This window comes from Panthera leo, chromosome A3, assembly GCF_018350215.1.
Source record: "Panthera leo isolate Ple1 chromosome A3, P.leo_Ple1_pat1.1, whole genome shotgun sequence".
NCBI lineage: Eukaryota > Metazoa > Chordata > Mammalia > Carnivora > Felidae > Panthera > Panthera leo.
In genome coordinates this window covers 107,158,381-107,171,407 of record NC_056681.1, presented here as the reverse complement: position 1 = coordinate 107,171,407, position 13,027 = coordinate 107,158,381, and the positions used below count along the sequence as shown (strand labels likewise).

Here is a 13,027-nt window from a genome sequence, read left to right as displayed (position 1 = left end):
ATTTGGATACTGCAATGGCTATTTTAACATTTATTTTAAAAAAACCCTAAACTCTCTTTAGGCCTACTGAGAAGTCAATGAACCTATGAGCACTTTACATTTCTTAATTCACCTGTCTTCATAACAGCCCTAGAAGTAACTTCTGCTGCTTAACATTCACAGAGGAAACAATGACTCAGAGAAGAAACTTCCAAGGTCACAAAGTGAGACTCCTATGACTGGCTTCAAAGACCAATACCTTCAATTGTATGACGCACAAAGTTCCTTATTCATTCAGCTGTGCAGTATTTTTATGACCACTTTAAAGGATCTGGATCATTATTATAAATTAATATAGAGGTTTATTGTTTTATCTTTTTGTTAAGGATTGCCTAGATTAGCAATAGTAGAATTTCAATTCTATTTTTAAAAGGAGAGCAGCACATATATTTTATGATGGCTGTTCTAAAAAGTGGAATCCCTGAGGAGATAGAGGTCCTATTAGAAGTAATCGAAAAGTGCCATGAATAGGTAGGGACTCACCAATTCTGAGAACTTTGAGCCACGGCTCAGTAGCCTCAGCCTCATAGGGAGAGGTGGGGGGCTTGTTAGAACTTCAGAATCTCAGGCCTACCCCCCGGGCCCACCAAATCAGATCTGTGTATTAACAAGATACCCAGATGACACTATGCATGTTAAAGTTTGAGAATCACGGATCTAGAGAGGACAATGCGTTCTTTTATTAAGTCAGATGACAAATTAAGAGGCTGGTAATAGCTGGGCTTGTGTTTCGGTTCTGTCTGCATATTAGAATCACATGTGGAGCTTTGCAAACTTTAAGTGGGGGGCTCGGCTCACTCGAAAGCAGTGAAGTCAAACACTCTGGTTGTGGGGCCCCAGCAAGAATACAGTTTTTAAAAGTTTTCCGGGTGATTCCAATATGCAGTAGGGGCTGACAACTGGCTAATGGGGAGCAAGACTGTATGCCTGATGTTTAAAAGAATGTATTAAATAGAGAATAGATAGAATTGTGAGAAGGTCAGAGTCAAAACTAAATTGCAGGTCTAATTAGCAATCTAGACTGAAACATGGGAGAAACATTTTGCTTTGTCCTTCACTAAAGTGGATTATATAGACTATTTAAATTGCTCTTTTCTCCTCTGAGGAAATGCTGGTCTCCTCAGGCCACCCTAATAGTATAGGTGAGAAAACACCTTGAGCATTCAGGCAGCAGGGTTTACACTCATACAGAGTTATTTCCTTCCCAACCAAGTGATAGGAACTCTGGTGATAGGCTTTTACACAATGGAAGTTCTACTGGGAGAGTAGGAAAAATAAGGATTTCAGTTGCCACAGAAGATAGTAATGCCTCATATCCCCACTCTCAGCTTCTGAGCCATGTCAGTGAAAGGCATGTTGGTGGAACTGAAAACTTTCCACATTAGGGCTACCATACTTAGACTCAAGAAAGAAGTGACCCAGGATTGATTACATCTGAAGGGAAAACATCTGGCAACTTCTCCCACCACAGCGTGATGTCATCAGGTGAGGCAAATTTGAAATTTAGTGTTAAAAGCTTTGTTATAGACTATTACTCAAAAGGACAAGCCAGCTGGAAAATGGGCAAAGGACCTGAATAGACACTTCTCCAAAGAAGATCAACAAATGCACAATAAGTATGTGAAGAGATGCTCAACATCATTAGTTAGTGGGGGAAATGCCAATGAAAACAGCAATGGGCTACCAATTCAAACCCACTAAGATGGCTAGAAGCAAACACACAGATAATGACAAGTGTTGTAGAGAATGTAGAGGGGTTAGAACTCTCTTACGCTGCTGGCAGGAATGCAAAATGCTGCAGAAAAGACCTAGCAATATCTCCAAAATTAAAAAACAGAGTGACCGTATGACCTAGCGATTCCACTTGTAGGTCTTCATAGCAAGATTATTCATGAAAGCCCCAAGGTGGAAACAACCTAACTATCCATCAACTAATGAGCGAATAAACATAATGTGGTCTGTCTACACAATGGAGTATTACTCAACAAGAAAAAGAAATGAAATTCTGACACACACTAACTGAGGGATGGCAGAACATGTCACGTTGGTATGCTGATAATTTTGAGTTATAGGCACTCGAAAAACAGCAAATGCAGGGACAGCCTTTCTCTGAACCGCACCCCCTGCCCCCCGGCCCCCCGCCATCTGCCTAAAGACAGATACTCTAAAAGGAGCTTGACTGTCACAGATTCCCTCCCTGCGAGTGTCATCAGCCATTACCACAGGAGACGAGAGTACAAGTGGATGTCACATCCTGACAAACTTTGTCACAAACTGTCATACTTCCCATCTGTTCTTCTAAGGGTCTAATCATCTTTCCTAAAAATCATCTGCTTTCTTCTCAGAGGCCTACATTCCCCACCTCTTCCCCTACTAAGATGGTATTTAAGCGTGCATTTAAGCTACCTTAGGGAATAACTAATTTTTCCCTGGGTGTCTCTCATGTAGACATGAAGTATACATGTTAGTAAGTTTTATTTCTCTTATTTATCTTTCTTTTAGTCCATGGTCTCAGCCAAGAACCCTAAAAGGTAGAGGAAAAATTATCTTTCCTCCCCTACACTTCAACAATGGATGAACCATGGAAACATTATGCTGAATGAAAGAAGCCAGACACAGAAGTTCATATATGGTATGATTCATTTATATGAAAAGTCCAGAATAGGCAAACCCATAGGGGCAGAAAGTAGATTAGTGGCTGCCTAGGGCTGAGGTTTGGCGGGGGGGAGGGGGTTGTCAGTAATTGGATGGTGACTATTCATGGGAATGGGTTTTCATTTGGGGGTGATAAAAATGTTCTACAATTGATTGTAGCAATGGTTACACAATTCCAAAAATACACTAAACCTCATTGAATCACATATTTTAAATAAGTGAATGTATGACATGTGAATTGTGTCTTCATAAAGCTGTTATTATTTTTTCAAAGCAAGCTTCAGGATAAATCCTAGTCTTTAGAAAGAACTGTGTCTTGGGTGAGAAAATGCTGTGAGGATGTTGAGGCTTTCTGGTACGGAGTTTCAAATTTCGCTGGTCCTGCTAAACAGAAAATTAGAGTGCTGTATGCCAGAGACAGGGAGGGCCATGTGCCCCAAAGCTAAGCACCATTGCTCAGTCCGTCAGCACCATGGGCCCTCAATCCATCCCTTTCCCCAGGTTTCCCCACAGAATCCTTCCCTCCAGGATCAAGGGTTATTGATGTTGTACTTTGACATGCTAAGCATTTCTGGTGGCTCTTACCTCAGGCCTAGCTTCCTTGGCTGGTTTCTCTTCCCCAAAGTACAAAGTATTATGAAATGTCAGAAGTGGCATTTCCCTCATGGCATTTATTTAAAAAGAAAAGGAAAGGACTGTAATCATAGGTCATGCTGCTGCCCCTTGCTGAGTCCACAGCTCTCTACGTATCACCTCGGGCATTATCCAGCACCGTTGTTGACATTGATTTCTCTCTGCCTACAAGGAAAGATGAGCTTGCTATGGATTGCCTTTGTATGCTTGGTTTAAATTCCTGGCCCATTTTAAGCTTTGTTTGTTTGTTTTTTTCCTTCAAAAATTGATTTGATGAGTTAGTTGGGGATTTGGAGTAACAGAGAGAAAGGGGCAGTCAGAGAAGACTCACGCATATATTCTCCACATTTTCCATAAGTGACCCAAATCCACTCCCCTAATTAACATTCCAAATAGGATAAAACACACTGCTATTCATATTATTTCTAATAATGTTTTCCCATCATCTTTAGATTAGGAGAAACTCTGGGTATAGATCTACTTGGGATTTTGCTCAAGTTTCCATGCTAAGATGGGTCATAAAGGAGGGGCCAGGCCATGACTCAATCTGTTGTTTCCTTTGTTGACAGGTCGAGAGCATCAAACTGGGATGCGGATTACACAAGTTCATTAGTATCTTGATTCAGCCACTTTCTAGCCAAGGTATTTGGACCAGTTCTGGCATCCTTCTAAACATCAATGTTACCGTCTATCAAATGGGGATAATAAAGCTCACTGCACAGTGACTGATGTTCACAGTGTCGTGATGATCAAATAGGGGGTGTCATCATTCATCAACTGTAGATGATACAACTTCACAGGTAGTCACAAAGATGAAATAACACAATGCATGCAAAATAATTTTGCAAAGTACTCTAAAATGTTATGAACAGTTGTTATTATTAGTTGAAAAGGAGTGGCTTACTCTGTAGTTCTTACTTGCCTGTTTACCCAGTCACCTCAAAAGGGGCAGTTGGCGGGGTGCCTAGGTGGCTCAGTCACTTAAGCGTCTGACTTCAGCTCAGGTCATGATCTCGTGGTTTGTGAGTTCTAGCCCCAAGTCGGGCTTTGTGCTGACAGCTCAGAGCCTGGAGCCTGCTTCAGATTCTGTGTCTCCTCCTCTCTCTGCCCCTCCCCTGCTCATGCTCACTCTCTGTCTCTCAATAATGAATAAACGTTAAAATTTAAAAAAAAAGAAAGGCAGTTGGCAGATGGTGGAGGTGGGGGTCAGGAAATATTTGATGGAGTCATGGGCCATACCCTCAAATTCACTCTCCTGTGTAGCTTGGGATCACATCCTATATAATGGCCTACCTAGTACAGAACCCCGAAATCAGAGAAGCAAGTGGCATAAAGGCTAGTAGTGTTCAGCTTCCCAGTCCCAGCTCTGCTAGGTCCCCTTTTACATCAGCTAGTTACACAGAGGGGACTGAAATCATGCTTTTCCAGAGCTCCTGCTCTGAAGAGAGGTTGACAAACAGGGATAGTACTATTCTGGCACTTAAATAGACTCTGAGGTTGAGAGTTGCTAAAGTAGCTAAATGAAGGGAGTTTTTCGGGAGGCTTGTCATCCATGCCCTGATCTCCACATTATCAAGTGGTAATTGAAATGATTGCTTCAAGCAAGGCAAGAGGCAGGGCCAGCTAAAATCCTGCTATTCTCTTGGGATACCCACAGAATTTTACAGAGCACTGGATCAGGGTTTTTCCAATGGCGGCTTACCCTATTTTATTTTTTTCTGCTTACTTTTGTAACTGAAAGGCAACTAATTTATTTTTTCCAAATGCAAAATAGGAACAAATGTAATTCATTTTTGATCTTTCTCCTTTCAGCAAGGTCAGCTTTAGTCTCTAAAGAAAAACCTGTGAGCTCCCTTCCTGTCCTGTGCTGGTTGACCACTTGAAAGAAACATTGCCGGGACCCTAGAATTATTGCTCTAATAAATAATATGCTAAGAATTCTAGTATCCCTCAGGGTTCTATTCTATTATAGCAGGCTAGTGTGAAAACCACATGAGTAAAGTTTTGAAGAGAAAATGGTATGAATGTGTTAAAGTGATCATAATTTTGTGATATATAAAATCTATACCTTACCATTGCCTCCTTGCTGTACAGTCAATAAACTTCAGTCTTAAGGAGGGTAAAGTCATAAAGATCCTGGGTTTGTTACCTAAATGTACATGCTGACAATTGGTCAGTATAGTGAAAAATAAAGTGGATCAAGCATTGGACATCATGTTGAAATACGTGAAAACAGATCTTTGTCTAGATGTTTAAAGACCGTTTAAAATTATTGGCGTTGCGCAAGTTCCATGAGAGAGAGACTTTTAACCAAATGGTGGAGGGTTCTCAGCATCTTGAAACTGCTCCCTTAACTTGTCAGGACAGCTTAAGCGTCCACAGTCTGAGATCTTTGCCGTACTCCATACAGGGAATGGGAAAGGCCAAATTCTGTAGAAAATGTTGTTTTGACAAATCCCTCAAAGTTGAGGATAATGTTCGATACTTTGTGGCATCAAGGATAACACATAACACATAAATATCTTTGGTTCCATTTTTGAAACTTCTGTCAAGTCCCCAATTTATAATTTTTTTTTTTTATAAAAGGCCACTGCCCTTAATAAGAATTGGGAATTAAGTGAAATTGATGCTGGTGAATTGCAACAAAACTTTTGAGTTCCCATCCTTTTCAAAAGCTCTCTTCATATTGGACATTTCAAACATTGCTGGGTTATTACTGAATCTCTCTCCAGAGATTATTTCTGCCTTTGGACTTTCTTCCTCTGTCAAGATTCTTTGTTCAATGTAGAGTTTCCCTGGAAAACAGTGGAAGGATTTCACTCCTAGAATGTTACAGAACAGCAGCTAGTGTATGCTGAAAGCATCTCTATCCAAAAGAGTCCAGCTTTAAAAATAGAACATCATGAAATAAAGCTGGGCTTTCTTACATTTTTTTATTTACATGCTTTCTCTCTTTTTCTTCTTTCCCATCCTTTCTCCATGGCCACAAAATAATCAATGGCAAATCAGTCTCTCTGCATGCGTTCATACAAAATATTCTAAAAGACAAGATGCCAGATATTTTCTTGAACAGAGCCAATAATCAATAATGAGTGAATTGTTGTTGAGTTTTGTACTTTGCATTTCTATTGCATGTCTAATATTTTATTGCTATTTTACATTAGATTAAGCAATCAATCCTTATGTGTTCATACTACATATTCTACAAAGATGTTTGGACTTTTGTTTTGCATCTCACAATGGGGGCTTATTGATTTACAAAAAATAAAACAATAAATAATAATATTTATTGACTACTCACCCCATGGGGTATAATGTGAGAAATGCAGGTGGGGCTCTGGTTTGTTTCTACTGGAGGTGTCATGTAAGAAGCTCTCCAGGAAGTCTGTTAAACTATTTCAATGTTCATTTATTTCCATAAATAACATAATTATTAAGGCTAATCAGGACACTGTGACCGTGACCATGGCTCTGAGTGACTCCACAATAGGGGTGCAAAAAAATGACCTTCTAAAATGCTTTCTTAGGAAAGGGAATCAGGTTGCAAACTTCTCCTTCTGTCATTTATTAGCTGCACCCGTGTGAGTTACTTATTCTTTCAAGTGCCTGCTCTGGAAAGTGGTTATAACGATGGTATTTATCTCTTCTGATTGCTGCAAACAGTCATTGTGATAATACATACAAAATGCTTAACACAGAGCCTTAACACAGGCATTATAGGAATAGGAATATTAGCTATTCCTATTATGACCATGATCAATATTATGTCAAGTTAAGAACTGGGACTTTTGGGAATGAACCGTCTATAACTCCTGCAAGTGACTTAATCTATATATTTGTTTTCTTGTCTATAAAAATGGAATAATTATATCTATGTCATAAGGTTGTTGAGAGGATTATATACAAAAACAGAATAGTAAGCAATCAACAAATGATGGTTGTCAAAATTATTATTATGGAAACCAAGGAGAAGACAGACTAGGAACTAAAGTATTTCAGTAAGGCTTATTTACTGACATCAAACTTAGTAGAAATCGATGGGTTAGTAGTAGAAAACTGATAGGTTAGTAGAAATCAATAATACAACCCTTTTTCTTTTAAATCAGATTTTCAGTGTCTATCTTTAGCTTCTGCTTTCTCTGATAATCTAGAAAAAAAACTTGATTCGGGACAGAATTCTGTCCATCTTCATGTGAAATATCAGCTAGTCTGTATTTCATGGGTTCTTTTCCACTAAATACAATTAAAATAATATGAATTACTTTCAGTTATTCTGTGTTCTTTCTCTTAAATTGTTTTTCCTGCCCATCAAGGTAATACTTACTCGTTGTTGAGAATTTGACAAATGCAGAAATGAAGAAAAATGAAAATCACCCATAAGTTCACCACTAGAGATCACCATTTAACATTTAAAAATGTTTACTTTTAGCTTTTAAAATATACAGCTACACAATTTGGACTATATATATATATATATATATATATATATATACATATACATATATATGTATACATATATATACATATATATGTATATATATGTATATATATATATATATATATAGTGTGTGTGTGTGTGTGTGTAAATAAAAATTGGTATCATGATTTTTCACTTAATGTTCAACATTTTGAACATTTCCCATGGCATAAAATTTTTTAAAACTTTTCTTTAGAATGGGCATAACATATTCCATGAAATGTCTTTACAATAATGTAATTAACTCTTTATGAATGGATTGTGGGCCATTGTTTTTCTCTCTACTGTCCCTATCTGTCTAGACTGATCTATATTTTATAGGGGGAAATAAATAAAACAAGCCAAAAATATTATGAACTTTTTATGTTTTCCTATGGATGCATTACTTGGGATCAGTTCTGTTAAGGATGAATGTTTATTTTCCTTGTAATCTTCTTTACATGCTTGGGTCCCACTCTGGACTCCTACCACAGGTGGTAACCTTCCTCAGCTCCGTTTTCTATTGGCCCTTTTTGAAATTCTTGTCTGGATTCTGCCATGTAGAAAATTCATACATCAATTTTTAAAAGGGGAAATTCTCTTCTCAGTCATTACTAATCTTCTGGCTAGTCTTGTTGGAAAATTTTTTCAGGAATCATCTGCCAATGTTGTTTCCCTAGAAGGCCATTCTGGCTACCTCACTAAGCTCCTGTTCATTTCGTAACAAATAATTGCTCATGCTAAATCACTTGCAAATACTCATGGTTATAGCCTTCTCCTGATCACCCACTCCCGTTGTCATCAGAATAGTATTAGTCATTTTCCACTCAAATTCGGTCCCTGCCTTCACCAACACCCTACCCTCCAGTCTAGAAGCATAATCTCCCAATGCTCCACCACAGAAATCTCCCTCTTCACCTCTCATTATACAGGTGAGCAAACTGAGACTCACTGACATTGGCCAGCACCTCAAAAGTAGAGGATGCCAGAGTCAGGATTAAAACTCATCTCCAGAGTTTGAGTCCACATCTGGTATTTATCTATTCTGCTATCATCCTAGTGTTTTTCTTCTCTCGTGCTGCTGGAATCCAATTCACCACTCTTTGTAGAAAACCTTTCCTTCCCTCCTCTCTTTTTAATGAACTAAAAACTGATGCCGATAACAAAAGGAAACGACTGGTTTTGTTAACTTCCTGCCTTTTTAAATCATTGTCTGTCATCCTGATGAATGCTTTATAAATTAAAGGGCCCATCCAATGGAAACATGGACTTCCTGTAGTAAGGATGACTGTGTAGAGTGTGACCTAGTGAGTCTTTGACATGAAAACAGTCTGAAACATCCACAGAAACACTAAAGAATAAATCAAAACCAACCCATAGTCTTATTTGTATCCCAAGTCTCCTGGGCATCATGTTTAGCAGTTGTCTATCTTTGCATTTTTCTCTGCTTCCTTCCTTCTTCCCCCAGAGTCATGGAATATCCCTATTAGCCACTAGATAAGGAACCTGAAGATCTACTTGGACTGAGATGAGAATGGTCCATAATTATGTGTAATTTTTTTCCACTTAAGGAATATAATTCAATTTTTAAAAATTTATTTTTAGAGAGAAAGCACAAGCAGGGGTGGGGCAGAGGGACAGGGAGAATCCACGCTCAGTGCGGAGTCTAACGTGGGGCTCGAGCCTAGGACTGTGAGATCATGACCTGAGCCTGAAATCAAGATTTGGATGCTTAACTGACTAAGCCACCCAGGCACCCTGATTATGATTCAATTTTATGGGGACTCCATTTCCTAATTCAAAGAGAGTAATTTTGGAAGGAATTAGCTTTGCAGCAATGTAGGGAGCCATAAATGCTCTGGGTAGTGTGCCTCTATATGGTGAAATACTTCCTGAGTGTCTAATCACGACCAGGTAAACATTAAAAGTGATATAAACTATGAATCAAAAATTATTACCAGCAAAATATCAAGGGTCTCAGTATGCCCCCTGCTTTCTGCGGCTGCTTTCCACTCTGCAAAACACAGTCATTCACTGGCTGTGGACTCTCGCTGAACTTTACAGCACAGCACTTGTTTGGATCTTTAAATCTTTTTCAGGTATTCTACTTGGTTTAAAACTTCACCAAACAGTTATTCTTTTGGAGCTCATATTCTTAACAGAAGGGACCCAAGGCACTTTATAGGTAATCATCGCAAGAGAAAATCAGCAAGAAGACAATTTAGCCTCCTGTGGATGCCAGCAGTTTAAAGCTTAAAATCAAAATTAACCAAAACCAGAATAGAGTTCATTGGCTTTGTACCGAAAATGTGTTTTGCCTTTTTCCCTTTTATGTTTTATGTTTTTAATGGGAGTTGTCCCCAGTTAGACTTTACAGAACCAGAACAGGTTTATAGAATGCAAATAAAGCCATTGTTTAACAAAAAATTGAGCCACTAGACCAAACACAGTGAGAAAGTACTTGGTGAGCCATTCTTGGCTTAATTACAGGACTTCTGATGAGATGCATTTAAAGTGTGCATTGATTTTAGGAGGAAATATGTAAGTCAGCTTTTAAATTTTTTATTTTGTTATGGGTTGTATGATGTACACAGTTAGGACACAAAAAGCAAATCCTCACTATTATTTTTGCTTTTGACCCAGACATAATCTTCTTACAGGGAAAGGTTATTATTGTTATGACTTGTGCTATTTGACAAATTCTCTAAAAAGTCTACACTTTTGTTCAGGGAATCTGGTAGGTCGAAGGGGACATATGATATCTAGATTGGCATTGGCATTGACCGATTTGTAGCTTATAGCTGTAAATATATAAATGTAACAGCTCTTACAGTAGCATGACCTTGGTCAAGCCACTTTCCCTCTCCAAATTTCAATTTCATAAAATGTAAAGTAAGAACCCCATAGACCTGACATGAAAAACTAATGAAATAACCTATATGAAAGAACTTTTCATACTTAGAGTATTTTCAAATGCTGCTGCTTTATTATTCCTATCTAACTCAATCTTCTCATTATACAATTGAGCAAACTTTGGTCTCTTGAATTTTTTTTCATGTTTATTTGCTTTTGAGAGAGAGACAGAGCATGAGTGCGGAAAGGCGAAGAGAGAGGGAGACACAGAATCCTAAGCAGACTCCAGGGTCTGGGCTGTCAGCACAGACCCTGATGTGGGGCTCAAACTCTGGAACCATGAGATCATGACTTGAACCGACGTCGGATGCTTAACGGACTGAGCCACTCAGGCGCCCCAAGCTTTGGTCTCTTGATTCCAACCATCTTTCCATTAAAGCTTCCTCAGCTCCTCTCTAAAATATATATGGTGTGTTAATCCTAATATTCCAATATTCATTTTGTAAAATAAGAGTTTACTCTGTAAACAGAAAGTCGGTAATATCTGATACGTATCCATGGATCTCCTTTCAGAGTTATATTTTATGTTTATATCACTAAGACTTAGAAATTATAGTAGCAGATATAATTGACTTCTAGAACATGAACTAATACTTTATTAACTATGTATTATGATACTATCCTATTGGATTTTAACTCTTCTATTAACTTTAATCTTGTAGAATTGGATTTAACTCATATTAATTATAATAACTGGTTCATTTCATAAAATGAAGAAACAAGGGAGACATAAGAGTACATCTCATGGACTGGTTTATGTATCCTGAATAAATGCTACTAATTCAGTAGAAATAATAATTTTTTAGTATTTTGTATTAAAAAAATGAGACCAGAAAAGGCTTAAAAGTTTATTTATGGATTTTCTTATCTATATTAACTTGCTGTCTTGGTGTAACATTCATAGGGCCTAAAAACTTTTTCTATTAAATCATCTTTTAGTTTCTAGAATGATCAAAATCCTCTCCATAATTCTAGCTAAATTTCTTTCACAAGGTCAACCTTCCTGATACAGATATTCAAAGGTTAGTGAAGCCATAAAAATACAGTTCTGGGTCTTCAGAGCCCCAATAATGTAAAATCTTCTGTCTAGGCCATCCATACTCAATCGTAACCCAGCTGCCAAGAGCCAGGATACCACTAGGTACGCCATGTGCATTTCCTATGACAGTGGACATAATGATGGCACAAGGTATTTGCTTCATAGACATTTGTGATGATACAGCTATTCTCACTGTCACACTTTTGTACTTGAGTTTGTGTTGCTTTACCAAGGTCTTGGAGATTTTTCGGTAAAAAGCAGCCCACATATTGTTTAGATGAAAAGATAGGCTTCTTAGTGTAGGTTTGGCCATGAGAGTGAGCAAAATGAACAGTGTGTAGGTGATTCAAGCTCACGACTTGGACCTCACAACAAAAGGCCAAATGAAGTAATCAGGCACACTCTGGATTCCTACAGCATGTTATTCTGTCCAGTCATTCCACAGACCTTCACCTAGTATCCACCTATGCATCAGGCCCACGTTAGGTGTCAGGGATAGAAAGAAGAATACGAATCCATAGCTTAGAGGGGTGACAGACATGCAAACTGAAGACCACCTACCCCCTTACGTGATACTCATTAAACAAGGGCTCTGTGCAGAGAAAGCTCAAAGGGTGGGGAAGTTTAAAATGGCAGGAATAACTGGGCTGGTTCTTGAAGGAAGAGCAGAGGTTTGTCAGGCAGAAATACATTTAAAGCTCAAAGACAAAAACAGGAAAACAAACAAACAAACTTGGTGCAAATAACAGAGAAACGAAAAGGTGTGAAAAGTGTGAGGTGCTGTTGGGCTCCTGTTTTTGTGCTCAGGGTTGATGGAAGATGAGCCAGGAAAGAGGGCTTAGGAGAAATGTTTAGGGTTAAGAGAAATGCTAAGTCATGTGGGCACAATCTTGTAACAGAAAGCCAATGGGCCACTTTGATTATGGGTTGTCATGATCAATTTTGACCTTTAGGACAATCGATATTACTGAGTAGAGCTTATGTTGTAGAAGAATAGAAAGACAGTGAAGGAGAGGGCAGGGAAGCAGCCATGGAGAAAATGCTGTCTCCCGGATGGGCAGAGCCTAATGTCCCTGCCAGAATAGCTGGCCAGGTACCCCGCCAGCAGCATGTTTTGAGAAACTGTTTGGCCCCCAGCCTCCAATCTAGATCTGTCAAAGCTTAAGAAATAGAAATTGCTTTAATGTTTTAATTTCTTTTCTGCAACCACTTCTTCCTGAAAACTTGTCTGTGGGTTAGAGAAAACAAATTGAAATTCCATGAAATGGTCTCTTTGAGCTCCTGCTTTCTCT

At 38.5% G+C, this 13,027-nt stretch overlaps 1 protein-coding gene across 2 annotated transcripts in view; it reads right to left on the bottom strand.

Moving 5' to 3' along the window:
- SLC8A1 (solute carrier family 8 member A1) overlaps positions 1-13,027 on the bottom strand; it is a 326,175-nt gene that overhangs the window by 70,100 nt on the left and 243,048 nt on the right. The gene's annotated exons all lie outside the window — the stretch shown is intronic.